The 16,067-nt window shown below is 46.4% G+C and overlaps 1 long non-coding RNA gene across 1 annotated transcript; it reads left to right on the forward strand.

Moving 5' to 3' along the window:
• The first annotated feature begins 2,003 nt into the window (after positions 1 to 2,003).
• LOC148007027 (uncharacterized) lies at positions 2,004 to 10,137 on the forward strand. Its single transcript, XR_015646107.1, has 3 exons — positions 2,004 to 2,623; positions 5,147 to 8,076; positions 9,150 to 10,137. It is a non-coding gene; the product is annotated as an uncharacterized LOC148007027 (long non-coding RNA).
• Positions 10,138 to 16,067: the final 5,930 nt, after the last annotated feature.

Genomic DNA, 16,067 nt, shown 5'->3' on the forward strand with positions numbered 1-16,067 from the left:
TGCTATTCACAGTATTGCAATGGAGCAGTAACAATTCCCTTAGGAGCAGGATATCCTAGCACTCTCAGATCAAGCAGACAGCCTACAGCCTCTTAGCCTCATAGTTCCAAGAGAATGCCGCTCATGTGTGAAGCTTCTAAAGTCTGGAAGCTGGGGAAGGGAAGATGGACATTGTCTCAGTTAGGGGTTTACTGCTGTAAAGAGACATAACACAACCCATGGAGCTCTTATGAGGACAACATTAATGAACACAGGATAGCAGGTTCAGAGACTCAGTCCAGTATCATCAAGCTGGGAGCATGGCAGCAATCAGGCAGGCATGGTGCCAGAGAGAGTGAGAGTTCAACATTTTTATCTGAAGGCTGCTTGGGGGAGATTGGCTTGCATGTGGATAGGAACAGGTTCTTAAAGCCCATGACCAATGTCACACACCTACTTAACAAGAACATGCCTCCTAATAGTGCCAAGCCCTGAGCTAAGCTTATACAAACCATCACAGACATCTTCAAGGAGGGTGGTACTGTTTTATCAGAGAGAAGTCTCAGCTCCCATTAATATGCTGAGGTCAACCCTAGATAGGGCATAGAGCAATCCACACATCATGGGATTCAACGGGGCGTTTTATGAAAGAGCTTTTTCCCAGGAGCACACCTGTGTGTCAAGGCCTCCCTTCCAGCTAGGCCTTTGGAATCTCCAGTGTCTCTTCCTTTGCAGAAGTAAAACATAATAAAAATTCACACTTCACAATACAGTGAATAGCAGGTGTAAATAGAACCGATTAGTACCAGAGTATGTGGATTGATGTTATATGAAATGTGTGTGGATGCAGTGCAGTGTCCTCTTCCATGTACCTACATACTGAGCAACTACCCTGTACAATTTCTCTCTAGACAGAACCATCTGCAATTCACTCACTGAGGGACTTATGCCCTGGAGTGGCAGCTACAGGTAGGACTTGTGCAGCCATGTCACGAAGCGAAGAGACAGAGATGCATGGGTTAAATGGAGAGAAGCAGATTGGAATGGTGGAGAGGTTAACCTGCCAACAACTCCAAACCCCCAGCAGGATGACAATTGTGAACAGCGAGCCGTTTCCCAGCCAGCCTCACTCTCCATAGACAGACTTCTTCCAGTCCTTCCATTTTTCCAAGGAAGAAAAGTTCAAAAAGGAGGGACAGGGAAAGAAAAACTGCTCTACTCCCAGGAGCCAAGAACAAACCCCGTGGCACCTCCCTGTCTGAGCCCATAACCAGCCACAGCCCAGTCCTGGGATCATCTCTAGAGGCACAGGACCCAGGCAGATGAGTCCTTGAATCACAAAGGGCTCCTCTACAGCATTCTATGGGTGTCAGTCCAGAGTCCCTGAGCCTGAGGTGCTCTGCACAGCTATTCAGAGAAGCCTTCTCTTGATCTCTGTACAAAGATCTCTGTGTTGGATGTCAGAGGAGAGTGTCCACCCAGCATGGGTTGGGGCTCTGGCCCTCTAATCTGTTGGTCCATGTTAAGTTCTCCACAGAGAAAGCTTATGAGCTTTGCTGATGCATCCAATAGGTGTTTTGGGGATTCAAACTCAAGTCTCTGCCTAGTCCTGCAGCTTTGTCTCAGGTGTTTGATGATAACCTAGAGCCTTTCTGAGGACTTATGAGAACAGTGTCCTCTTGGTGGGTCAGTTTAGAAACAGCTTTGTCTTTAAAAAAAGAAAACTATACCATCAGTTTGAGGCTGATCCTTCAGAATTCAAAGAAAACGTGACACCCTGAGTGTAGACATGAGGACATTAAAGCAGGAGGCAGAGTAAACATTCAAAACAGAGAACTATGGACAGCTAAGCATCTTACAGGGTTTTATTTCTAACAGCCTAAAGTCTTTCCATAGCCCATAGAAGCCACAGTCTCAGAGTCCTTCCCAACATGTCATGACAGTTCCTACTGTGACCTCATGAGGAGCGATTGTGAGGCGGCCCAGCAAACAGATATTAAGGTGTTGCCAGGCCTGGAATTCTTTGAGTGCTTTGAGAGGAGGTGTGGAGTGGAGCCCTCTGCGACTTGGTTGTATCTAGTGAGCTGTGTGTGGTTGTATCGGAGTTTACTGTACTGTGTATATGTTTATGTATCAGTGTGTGTAAGAGAGTGTGTGTTGACAGATTTGCCTGTGTGTGAGTGTGTGTACACTTTTGCCTGTGTGTTTGTCAGTATATGTAGGAGTGGGTGAGTTTACAGGTTTGTATGTGTGTATGTGTTTGTATGTGTGTACTTCTTCTTGTGCGTGAGTGTGTGTCCCTGTGTGTGTGTGTGTCTGATGTGTGTTTTTCCACGTTTGCTTGTGTGTAAGTATGTGTGTTTTGTGTGAATCTGGGTGTTTGTAAGAGTTTGTGTGAGTATAAGTTCACTTCTGCGTATTTCTGGGTGAGTGCCTCTGTGTGTGCCTGTGGTGTGTGTGTGTGTGTGTGTGTGTGTGTGTGTGTTTGTGTGTGTGTGTGTGTGTCTGTGTGCCTGTGTGTGTCTGGTTGTGTCTGTATGTGCACGTGCCCATCTCCTTTTGCCCCTTGTATCTATATTACCTGCACCTCAGTGCAAGAGAATGTAGAGGCAGGCCAGAAGTCACCCCGGCTGCTGTTCCTGAGGTAGGTCCTCAACCTTATTTTCAAGACAGGCTCTCTCACTGACCTGCAGCTGCCCAAGTATCTGGGCTGGCTGACCAGTCGCTCCCAGGCATTTGGTATGCCAACCCCATAATATCAGTTTAAAGGCCTATGTAGATGACTGGCTGCCTATTTCTTGATTGATTTTGGATGACTTCAAGAGAAAGAATTAGGTCACATATTGGCAAAGGCACTGGCTGTTTCCTTATTATGGTTTTGATTTTTATTTATGCTTTCTTTCTTTCTTTCTCTCTTCCTTCCTTTCTTTCTTTCTTTCTTTCTTTCTTTCTTCCTTTCTCTCTTTCTTTCTTTCTTTCTTTCTTCCTTCCTTCCTTTCTTTCTTTCTTTCCTTTTTTCTTTCTTTCTTTCTTTCTTTATTATGCATTGCTGGATTCATTTTGTTGGTGGATTTTATGTTTTCACAGGGTATATTATTGCTTTGATTATATACATTTCTGCAGTCAGATTATTCACTCTATCTCCATTTTCTTTTTTTTTTTTTCGGAGCTGGGGACCGAACCCAGGGCCTTGCGCTCGCTAGGCAAGCGCTCTACCGCTGAGCTAAATCCCCAACCCTCTATCTCCATTTTCAATGTCCTGCGGTTACCTTCCTGAGAGTACCTACTAACTTTTCCTAGGTGGCATTTTTCAAAATCTAATTCAAAGATCTTGCCAGTCAGAACCCATTGTCTTTGGTAACACCAAGTAGATATTTGCAGGGCTTCCTCAACTACACTTAATCAATCCCTTCTCTCAGTTGTCCATGTGGAAGCAAAGAAACTAGCAGCAGAACATGGATTATTCATCCAGGATATCAGCAGCCCTAGAATTCTCATGAGATGGGCTGCTGTGACTGTGATACAGGGGTGGCAGGGAGACTTTGACACTGAACAAGCCCAGAGTGCTGCCTCTGCTCACATTGTGCCAGCACCTTAGCCTAACTCTAGATGTCCTAAACTCTGAGAGGAGGAAGGAGATCTTCCTACAGAGAAGCTGTTCTCTGAATCTGTGCTAAGGCCAAGGTCAATTCAGAGTGTTTGAACATGCCAGTTCCAGCCCCTGAGGGTTCTCTGCCTGCCTGGTGTTTTGTTGTGCTTTATGTCTGGCACAGTGAAGATGTGGTCCATACTAGGAATATCTTTGTAGACAACTGCCCTGGGTTCCCATGCTAAAATTCAATTAGGGACTGACAGGGACCTAAATACCAACAAGACAGTGCCAGGACCATGAGTTCCAAAATCAAGAGCAAATGGGGCCTTGATGCCATCTAGTGCAGATCTGACAAGAGTCAGCACACACAATTCTCCTTCACATCCAATGCCCCTTGGGAAAATCCTGTGTCAAGGGCAGGTGATGCCTCATGAGAATGAACTGTCAGGGTAGGACAAGACACTTGGGACTACTGTCCTGAACTCACCAGTCTCAGATGAATGGGCTTTGAAAAGTTTTCAGAACACAGGATAGGGGTGTGTAAGCAAGTGCAGGTAATCCTTGGGAAACACATAGTTCCTGAGGAGGTTCTGAGAGCTGTTGGATCCACTCCTGGAGAAGGCAGCATTGTGTTCAGGGGGGTAACAAAGCAGGAGCCTGCTGATGCTATTCACACTATTGCATGGGAACAGTAACAATGCCCTTAGGAGCAGGATATCCTAGCACTCTCAGATCAAGCAGACAGCCTAGAGCCTATTAGGCCCATATCCCAAGAGAATGCCACTCATGTGTGAAGCTTCTATAGCCAGGAAGCTGAAGCAGGGAACATCGACATTGTCTCAGTTAGGGGTTTACTGTTGAGAAGAGACACACCATGACCAATGCAGTTCTTATGAGGACACCATTAATGAACACAGGATTTCAGGTTCAGAGACTCAGTCCAGTATCATCAAGCTGGGAGCATGGCAGCATCCAGGCAGTCATGGTGCCAGAGTAAGTGAGATGTCTACATGTTCATGTGAAGGCTGCTTGGGGAAGATTGGCTTGCATGTGGATAGGAAAAGGGTCTTAAAGCCCATGACCAATGTGACACACCTACTTTAACAAGACCACGCCTCCTAATATTGCCACTCCCTGAGCTAAGCATATACAAACCATCGTAGACATCTTGTAGGAGGGTGGTACTGTTCTATCAGAGAGTAGCCTCAGCTCCAGTTAATATATTGAGGTCAACCCTGGATAGGGCACAGAGCCCTCCATACATCCTGGGACTCAGGGAGGCATCCTATGAAAGAGCTTTTTCCTAGAAGGACACATGGGTGTTAAGGCCTCCCTTCCAGCCATGCCGTAGGGAGTCTCCAATGCTAAACTCTGTCTCTTTGCAGAAGTGAAACAATAAAAATTCACCCTTCACAGTACAGTGAATAGCAAAAATGGTGAAAGGTGTAAATAGAACCAATTAGTACCTGAGCATGAGGATTGGTTTTATATGAAATGTGGGTAGGTGCAGTGCAGTATCCTCCTCCATGTCCATACATGTTCAGTAACTACCCTGTTCGATGCTGCGTTCCACAGAACCATCTGGAATCCATTCACTGAGGGACTCCATCCCTGGACTGGAAGCTACAGGTGGGACTTATGTATCGAGGTCTCCCAGCCCAGGGACAGGGATGCATGGATAAAGTGGAGAGAAGCAGACTGGATTGGTGCAGAGGTTATCCTGCCAACAACCCCAAGCCCCAAGCAGCATGACAATGTAGAACAGCAAGCAGTTTCCCAGCCAGCCTCACTCCCCATAGACAGACTTCTTCCAGTCCCTCCTTATGTCATGGGAAAGGAAAGCAAAAAAAAGCAGGAGCAGGGAAAGAAAAATTGCTCTACTCCCAGTAGCCAAGGACCAGTCCCTCCCACCCTCCTATCTGAGCCCATAACCAGCTACAGCCCAGTCCTGGGCTCATATCTAGAGGCACATGGACCCAGGCAGATGAGCCCTTGAATACAATCGGCTCCTCTACAGCATTCTATGTGTGTCAGTCCTGAGTCTGTGATCTGAGGTGCTCTGCACAGCTATTCAGAGAAGCCTTCTATTGATCTCTGTCAAAGATCTCTCTGTTGGATGTCAGAGGAGAGTGTCCACCCAGTATCAGTCCTGGGACTGTGGCCCTCTAATGTGTTAGCCCATGTGAACCTCCCCACAGAGCCCCACCTGTCCTTGTGCAACTCCTCCTTGATCGCCTTTTATAGGAAGATATTTAGAGTCCCTTGCAGAAGGCAGGGAAAATGGCACACAGCTGAGGGTGGTAGACAAAGCTGGGAAGACATCAAATATTGAGTTGGTGTGAGGCTCCCTAAGCCATGCTTGGGCAGGTCTGTGCCAGCGATCCCATAAGACACTTTGATTCTCACCATGTACACAGCAGGAACCAATTGCCATGTCTACCTTCTGCCCAGAGCAAAGGGAGATTGGAACTTGGATTCCAACCCTAGCCCATTCCTGTAATACATGACCTTGTAACCCTTGCTCCCTTTGGGGCTCAACAGTCCCCCTCAAATGTAGACAACAATGTCTAGATGGTGTTCACAGCTTTTCTTGCCTGAAACTGTGCTGTGGTTGATACTACAAACCAGTAAGTAGGGACTTGAACTTGAGATCACTGACTCAGGCTAGGGAGGACTCCAGAGCACCTGAGCTCAGCTGCAAAGGCAGAAGCTGAACCAGAGTGAGCAGAGGTGGCACATTTTGCTGTTTCTTTCCTTTTCTGCAATCAGTCCTTTCAATGAACACTACAGATGAGGATCTTTCCTCCCAGGCTTAGTGTCTGCAGTTATGAGGGTCCTCTCCAGGGGATTCAAAACCCCAGAAGAGTCTTCAGAAGAAAAGGGCTACACACTGCACTGCCCCCAGCACTCTGAAAAACAGAGACCCTTTCTGTGCTTGGGCCAGTCAGTGCTCAATAGTTAGCTTCTGGCTGCACTGGCTGCTCACAAATAACACAGCTGCCTGGGTCCTGTGGCCTGGCTGTCACAGACTGTGATTGAGAATTTATTTCAACGGTGTCAGCATAGCCACTCTGTTCCTTCTGGTCCCAGGTTGCACAGAGCTCCTTGTCCTCATACACGCCTGTTCCATCATTGGACCTTAATATTTGAAGTGAGCCCTACACTCAGGATGGACTTGGTTTTCTATACATCATGCCAACCGCTGTGTGAGAGGAAGTGTCTGCATGTATATGGATACCCCCTTATGTGCCTAGGTGTCCATGTATACCACTACCCCATGTCCTGTCAGAGGCCATCCTCTGGACAGGTCCTCATGCCTGCATGTCAGACCACCTGTCTTCAAGCCCCAACCCCTCCCCACTCCATGGATGCAGAGCTTGTGGGCTTTGCTGATGCATCCAACATTGATGGGGGTTTTGGGGATTCAAACTCAAGTCCTCACCCGTGGGAGGCAAGTGCTCTGCCTATCCCTGCAGCTTTGTCTCAGGTGTTTGATGATATCCTAGAGCCTTTCTGAGGGCTTATGAGAACAGTGTCCTCTGGATGGTCAGTTTAGAAACACAGCTTTGTCGTTTTTTATTTTTATAACACTGTACCATCAGTTTGAGGCTAATCATTCAGAATTCAAAGAAAAGGTGACACAGCGAGCATAGACATGAGGACTTTAAAGCAGGAGGCACAGCAAACATTCAAAACAGAGAACTAAGGAGAGTAAACATCTTACAGGCTTTGATTTCTAAAAGCCTAAAATCTCTCCATAGCCCACAGAAGCCAGAGCCTTGAAGCCCTTCCCAACCATGTCATGACAGGTCCTATTGTGACCTCATGAGGAGCGACTGTGAGGAGGTCCAGCCAACAGACGTTAAGCTGTTGCCAGGCCTGGACCTCTTTGAGTGCTTTGAGAGGAGGTGTGGAGTGGAGCCCTCTGCGACTTGGTTGTATCTAGTGAGCTGTGTGTGGTTGTATCGGATTTTACTGTACTGTGCATATGTGTATGTATCAGTGTGTGTAGGATGATGTGTGTTGACAGATTTGCTTGTGTGTGAGTGTGTGTACACTTTCGCCTGTGTGTTTTTCAGTATATGTAGGAGTGTGTGAGTTTACAGGTTTGTGTGTATGTGTTTGTATGTGTGTACCTCTTCGTGTGTGTGTGTGTGTGTCCCTGTGTGTGTGTGTGTGTGTGTGTGTCTGTGATGTGCGTTTTTCCAGGTTTGCTTGTGTGTAAGTATGTGTGTGCCTGTTCCTATGTGATTGTGTTTTGTGTGAATCTGGGTGTTTGTAAGAGTTTGTCTGTGTGAGTGTAAGTACACTTTTGTGTATTTCTGTGTGTGCCTGTGTGTGCTTCTGTGTGTGCCTGTGTGTGTGCCTGTGTGCCTGTGTGTGTGTGTGTGTGTGTGTGTGTGTGTGTGTGTGTTGTGTGTGCACACGTCCCCATCCCGTTTTACCTGCACCTCAATGCAAGAGAGTGTAGAGGCCAGAAGTCAGCCCGGGCTCCTGTTCCTGAGGTAGGTCATCAACCTCATTTTCAAGACAGGCTCTCTCACTGGCCTACAGCTGCCCAAGTACCTGTGTTGGCGGAGCAGTGGCTCCCAGGATTTTGACATGCCAACCCCATAATATCAGATTAAAGGCCTATGTAGACGGCTGGCTGCTTATTTATGGATTGATTCTTTTTTCTATTTGTTTAAGAGATAGAATTAGGCCATATATTCGCAAGACCACTGGCTATTTCCTTATTGTGGTTTTGATTTTTAGTTATGCTTTATTTATTTATTTATTTATTTATTTATTTATTTATTTATTATGGATTTCTGGATTCTGTTTGGTGGTGGTTTTTATGTTCTCACATGGTATATTATTGCTTTGATTATATACATTTCTGCAGTCGGATGATTCACTCTATCTCGACTTTCAATGTCCTGCGGTTTCATCCTTTTACATTATTCCTGTTTCTGTATTTATTGAGTACAAGCAATCATTGGCTTAGACTTGATACAAATTTGCCCTTTGTGACACTTTGACTTTTCGGCCTCGGTTTTAGGTTTACTATTCACTGGTATTTAACTGCCTTATTCCTTGTGGTTGGTTAATTTTGATTTTCAATATTTTGCTCTGGAGAGTTGTGGATTTTTGTGGATCTCTAGGTCCTGAAATTCAATGGAGTTTCCCCTTAAGTGTTGGCTTTTTATATTTGTTTGTTTTCTCTTACACTAATTCTTTTTCCTCTCATTTCTTTCATCATACCTTTTTCTTCAAACAACATCCATTCACAGTATTGACCATCTTTGGCCGCCCAATCCTATTGTAATATGACGATTTTTATTTTCATCATTGCATTTAGTATGTGTGTGCTCTTGGCTTTCTCTTTTGGGGTTGGTTATTTGGGTGGCTTTTACTTATGATTCTTCATATTTTCCCCCTTTTCATAATTTTACTCTATTTTTCTAGTCTAGTCTTTTCTTGTTTTTATTTTTTTCTTTTTGTTTCCTTTGTTTCTTTTAGGGACCGCATGTGTAATTTTAGTTCCTGAATTGCTCCATCTTTTTCATTACCTGATTCCATTTTTTGTTATTTTTAGGTAGCATTAGTACTGATAAAATGCCTACAGAGACTGAGGAGGAGTTACCACCTCCTAGCCCCGATCCCAGTATCTCTGAGGAGTGAACCTTTCATTCCCAATATAAAGTATTGAAGACTATTGGAAAAGGAAGCCATGCGAAGGTCCTCCTGGCCCACCGCCGGCTCACAGGAACCCGAGTGGCGGTCAAAGTTCTCCGAAAGGACAAGCAGTGGTTCTGGCCAGCCATGACAGAAGCAAACATAATGAGAAAGATCAACCACCCCAACATTGTTTCTCTCTTACAAGTCATTGAAAATAAAACGAGAATATACCTCATAATGGAGCTGGTGGAAGGCCAAGAACTCTACCAGTACATCAGAGAGTCAGGGCACATAGAGGAGGATGAGGCCCGGCAAATATTTGAACAGATATTGTCAGCAGTGAGCTACTGCCATGGAAAGGGGATTGTTCACCGAGACCTCAAACTGGACAATATAATGATTGATAAAAACAGAAAGGTCAAAGTCATCGACTTTGGGCTTAGCACCGAAACACAACCTGGACAAATGCTAAACCAGCAGTGCGGTGCATACTCTTTTGGTTCCCTGGAACTCTTCCTTGGACTTCTGTATGACGGGATGAAGAATGACATGTGGAAAATAGGAGTGGTCTTGTACTATATGGTAGTGGGAAAGCTCCCATTTGATTCAGTGATCTCCCAAATATTACAAAAACAACTTGTTGCAGGGGTGTATCCTGCCCCCTGTGGGGTTTCAGAAGAACTGTAGAACCTCCTTAGTCAATTTCTAACAGTAAATCCAATGTATAGACCAACAGCCAGCGAGGTGATGAAACATGCCTGGTTCAAAGAACACGGGAAGGGGTTCACAGGTCGTTATGAAGAACTGCTTGCCCTCAGGCCAGACCCTGAAATTTTGGCCGCAATGAAATGTGAGGGATTTCAAGCCTCTGTAATAAAATACTCTCTAATGAAAAGAAAATATAATGAGGAAATGGCAACTTATTGCTTTCTACAACAGCAGGCTCTCCAGGGTGATGGCTGCACAGCCCAGGCACAGCAGGTGAGTCCCATTGCAGCCCCATTCCCTAGCCTTGATCCTGCTGCTGCTTTTAGATTAGAACAAAAGAGGAGTGGAAGCCTGCCAGTCCTTGGGACCTTGCGGGTGTCATCCTCCCATGGTCAAGTATCTCACTATGGCCAGAAGGCTCATCCAAAAGGAGGAAGAAGGTCCACTGTGGCTGGTTGTCTCAGGCCACTACCGATGACACCTACACACAACCACTATCACAAATGTGCCGTGAGTGTCCCATGCATTCAAACAACAAGCATCTTCAGTGAGAAGAGTAGCAATAAGGAAATCAAAGAAGACAACCCACTCTCCCACAGAGCCCCGTTAGAGGATAAGCCCATCCCCAGCAGGGTCCGGCACAGAGGTTTTAAGGGGTGGACCAGGAATATAGCAAATGCTCTGATAAAGCTGTGTTGCTGCTTGCCAAGGAGAAAGAAACCTCGCCTGGGGCAGAACAGCATCTCCCCCCAGAAATGAGCCACAGGGAGAGTCCAGAGAACATGCAGCAAGCATAGCCCAGGTACCTTTGTGCTTTGTCCTTTTCAGTTTGCTCTATGCTGGTCCTTCCTCTGTCTCTGGTTTCCATTTTCCCCACAATTCTTACCTTGTATCTTCTCTAAGTTCTTTATGAGGTTTACCCAACACCAAGCCTTCTCCGTCTTCTTGATTTCTCCTCTTCCCAGCAGGGACCCAATAGGATTGATGAGTTCCCCACTCTACAGAGTTTTCTTGTTGACCCATCCCTTCAGATGGACTCCAGCTCCCCCTTAAGCCAATAGCTCCCACAGGGTGAGGACTAGAGGTTTATGGGCTCATGGACTCCTCCATGGGCTACTGATCTTTTCACATGTGGTCATCAATCACAAGTGCCTCAGAACAGAGTCTTATGTTTTCAAATGTAACATCCCATTTCATTAAGCCTCAAAACTAATTAACAAGGTTTGTCATTGAATAAGTATCAACAACCTAGTTTGCTGGTTATTGTTGATGGTCAGAATCATGCATAGTTTTTTGCATGCTGATTTTTTCGTTCCTAAGACCTAGTGATATATATATATATATATATATATATATATATATGTATATATATATATATATATATGTATATATATATATGTATATATATGTGTGTGTGTGTGTGTGTGTGTGTGTGTGTGTGTATGTAACCTTTATAAATGATTTCTTTCAAAAATCTTAACAGAAGTAGAAGAGAAGATGTAATAAAATAATAAGGCAATCAAAGCTCCAAATGGTAATCTAAGTATTCTACCTCATAAGATTTTTGCTTAGAATAATTTTTTTCTTTCAAAGTGCCATCTTGAAATTGTCATGTCCTGAGTATAAAAAGGAGGTGATTTCAGACACATGGCCAAGGAAAAGACACCAGCAGAAGCTACAGCACCAACAGGAGTAACAGCAATAGCACCAGCAGCATTAGCAGTAGCAGAAGGAGAAGGAAGAGGAGGAGAAAAAGCTGGAGGAGGAGGAGAAGGAGGAGGAGGAGGAGGAGGAGAAAAATCTGGAGGAGGAGGAGGAAGAATAGGAGGAGGAGAAAGAGGATGGTGGTGATGATGATGATGATGATGATGATGGTGGTGATGATGGTGATGATGATGGTGATGATGATGATGATGATGATTTTGCCTCCCTGTTGTGGGAGAATTGCTGAATGACTTCTTATGGAGACAGACACCATGCTGAGCAATGTTTATGAAGTGAATTATCAGAATAATATTAACCATTCATAGAACACATGTCAATACTCCTGAGGGGGATCACCCCTGGAAGATAGAGTTAGATGGCAGTGCAAGCTGTGTGGAATGCTCTTAATGAGGACAACCTTCTCAAAGAGGATGATGTAATAAGTCTGAAGAAGCGTTTTGTGGGAGTCAGGGTCCCATCTACCTCTGTCAGGGCGCACAGAGCTCCTGTCCTTGCAGCCTGCCAGGGAGGTGACCAGGATTATTGGCTTCCCTGTTCCCCACAGGGTCCTGGATTGCTTGGTTCCCCCTCAGTCATGGTCCTTCCTGTGCCTCATGGGGTCCGCACCTTCTATGGGCTGAATTTAATCAGTGATTCACTGGATCTGGATCTGAACCCAAACCACAGGGAAGCCCTGGGCACTGAGGACAATAAGAGCAGCAGACAACATCTCCTCCACTGCTTCTGACTCTGCTCCACAAGCCAAGGCAGCTCCCACACAGCAGGCATCCAGCCTAACTCCCAGCAGGGAGAGTGTGAGATGTCTGTGGATGAGCCCACAGGGACTACAGGATTCTGTGGGGAGACATCTGGTAGCTTCTGGTGCAGCTGCAGCAGCCAGGACACATGGAACTGCAGTGGAGGTGAGCTATAGGACCAGGTAGCAAAGAGTCTGATCTGGCCAATGCTGATTTGAATCCCTGGGTGCAGGCAGGAACGGTCAGTCAGGACTACACTGAAGGCCAGTCAAGGGCATGCAAGGTGTCACTAACACTGTGTGTGACCACATTCTCGAAGTCTTGTCCAGAAAAAAACAAGTGGTCTTGAGCACTGAGGTTCAGTCCCGACTCATGGGGTACAGGATAGCAGATTGACCTGAGTATGAAATTGCATGAATATGCCCTCTGGCTGCTCCCTGGGCTCAGGATAGATGGGCCCTGAGAAGGCACCATTCATGGGTCTGCAGGAGTAGGGGAGAGCTTGGCACTCATGAGGCATTCCTAACCCTTAGTTGAGCCACTCTGGGGAGGAGATGGCATCATTTGTGATATGGACTTATGTGGGACACTATGCTTTGATGTATGGCACAGACAGCTCCTGTCCTCCTTGCTGACAGTTCAGACCCACAGCTGGCCTCATCTCAGACAGTCCCATGAGGAGTGGTGTTTGGTTCCTGCTTCACAGTTAGGGCAGGAAAACACCTAGGATACGATGGGCCACTGCAGTGAGTACAGGCCATGTGCCTGTCTTGTCCTTACTTGTTTTTTCCTCCTCTTCCCCTTTTTCCTCCTCTTCATCTTCCTCCTCCTCTTCTTCCTCCTCCTCTTCTTCCTCCTCTTCCTCCTCCTCCTCTTTGTCCACCTAATTTCAGGAGCCACCCAGAGACCTTCACAGGAGTGTAGTTCATGCTAATCAGAATGCAGGGCTGGATATCAAATTCTGGGTAAGGTCTCCATCCAGTCCTGTTTACTCCTCCACACACACTGCCTACCTGAGATTTCCAAATTGAATGTCCTCCTCACAGCTTCTTGGTAGTTGAGCCCAATAGTGGATGTATTGTTGTGAGTCATATCTGCACCTCCTCCTAACATGTTAGAGTAGATGAAGTCTGTCTGTCTGGGAGGGGCAGTACCTCCTCATCTAGGCCTTCTTGTGTGCATCTTGTCCTCGGCCAGAACATATAGAGTTGGGACAACCATTCAGGATGTCAGCTGATGCAGTGCCTCACACAGAGGTGCTGGCAGAACTCAGGGTTCTATTCCCTGGACATTGTGACACGAAACAGACTGGGAACAGTGGGAAGAGGAGGGTCTACAAGGCTAGCTCAGGCAAGAACCCATAAAGATCATATTTCATCTTTCGTACAAAATCTGGTGAACTAGCCCTGTACGAGGCACATATTACTTTCCATTAGAAAACCTTTGGGAACAAAAACGCTAGTGTAAAGTGGGGTCTGTGCCAACTGTGGGTGCCTGGCATCGGTCAGGTCTGGTGTCAGGATAGACCCATCCACAGACATACACAGGCACACACACACACACATCATTTCAGTCAAGTACACACACACACACACACACACACACACACACACACAAACACTCACACACACAGACACACACACACAACCACCTGCTATCTTGGGATGTGTCCCAGCTGCCTCAACTTAGTTTCTTCCCACCACATATGTCCCTAAATTATGTGAGCCAAGGGTGGTCACTCTCCTTGCTGGGTTCCCTATTCCTCAAGTTCAGGTGAGGTCACTCTGCTCCTCCTGATCCTTTCCTGGTCTAGAGCTTGTCACCTGACCCTGTGGTTCATAAGTGGTCCCAAGGAAGAAAGTAATCCATGTCTCCATGTTTACGTGGTTGCCCATACTGCTGATTCCTGGCAGGAGTCAAGTGTGGATGGGTACTTGACAGCGTCTTGGTCCTTAGTTTGTCAGTGTCTCCATCACCACAGCATTCCTGTGAGACCAAAGCACTCCAGACACAGAGTGGGATATGCTGAGTGGCATGGCAGAGTATGCCCCTGAAGAGCAGGCAGGCCCAGCATGGCCACAGTACAGCCTTGGATGTGCCTGTCTGCCTTTCCCAACAGAGCATGGCCTGTTGTAACAGGTGCTTGTCATTATCTTGGGGAACACAGCAGTGAGAACCCTGCTGGGGCTTCTGGTATTCAGGGAGCAGGCAGGGGCCTTGTGCTCACTTGTCCCTCACTAGTCCCCTTGGCCCAGGGATTGTGGTTTTCAGGACTCCCAGAAGCAGCAGAGGACAGCACAAGTCATCCTTAGTGTGTGCAGCAAATACAGGTGCATGGAGGTCAGGACCTGTGCCCTGTGTCCTCAGAGATAAGAATGAGCCAAGAGCATTGGCTGAACCTGAGAAGCCACTTGGGTCTCATAATGATTCTATTTATGTCCTTCCTCTGGGCCTGTGGAGACATTGTGGGGAACTATGCCAAGTTTCTTTGGATGCCAGGCTGTGCAGAACTGCAGACTGGTCACAATCCATAGGGAATGGACAGGAAAATTACAGGCCACGCTCTGCGATGCTTCTGAGAAAAAGTGTGCAATGGGGTCAAGGTGTGGTCATAAGGAGGAGCCCATGCAGATCCCAGAGTCTCCTTCCAATATTCATCTGTGGGCTGGGTAAAGAAAGCCAGCACAAAATCACTGTAAGTTTATATGACTACCTTTTAAAAGAAACATCAAAGAAAACATGTGTAAATCATGAAAATGGCATCTGTGTGTGCGTAGACAGCTGTTTGCATGGAGAGTGTGTACCCACACTCCAAGCAGGGACTACAGGCATGGGGAGTGTCTGTCTACATTTGGAGCAGAGCATACATGCTACCAAACACACAATAAAAGCCATCATGCACAAGCCCTGGGTCTATAAGACACTGAAAGTCTCTCACTCCTCAGTGGGGTCTGATGTCCAATACCTTAGAGACATCTGCAGACTGTGCTGTCAGAACATGAAGAGCCATGAGAGTCTCCCCCGGGAAATCTGTAGTCTTGCTGGAAATGCAAGAGGAAAGCCCAGCCTCTAGGTCAATGTGTAGCATAGTTCATACAAGTATCACTGACACACAAAGATTTTGAAGACAACATGGCAGGGCCTGGCAGAGCTGTAACTTGGCCAAAGGTGGAGTGGCTGGGACAAAAGAACAATCATGGCTGTGGTAGCTCCCTAAAGCCTGGATTTCTTCCCCCTCTATTATGGGGTCTCTGAGGAAGCAAACTGATGGACTCCCAGAGCATCCTGTTGATTAGCTTGCTGTTCAGATGTGGGATGTGGTCACAGTGCTCTGACAAGGCCACAAGAGCATCCATGGGAGTGAAAACTAGCCTAGGTGTGTCCTACTGTGCCCAGGGATCTGCACTCTGGCTTATGGTGTGGAGGCCCAGGGTGCAACGGGGTCAAGGTATGGCATAAGGAGGAGCCCACGCAGCATAGCATGTGAGTCCTTGAACTCACTGCATTTAGGTCCTGGGGTGAGTCTCATGTTGTCAAACTCTGCATGACTCAGGTGGCTGACATCCACATAGAAGCAGGGGCAGGGGGTTGGGAGAGCATGGGAAGGGGATAACGTTTGAAATGTGCATACATAAATTATCCAAGAAAAATAAAACTCATAAAAA

The sequence above is a fragment of the Rattus norvegicus genome, chromosome 1 (genome assembly GCF_021556685.1).
Source record: "Rattus norvegicus strain SHRSP/BbbUtx chromosome 1, alternate assembly SHRSP_T2T, whole genome shotgun sequence".
Taxonomy (NCBI): domain Eukaryota; kingdom Metazoa; phylum Chordata; class Mammalia; order Rodentia; family Muridae; genus Rattus; species Rattus norvegicus.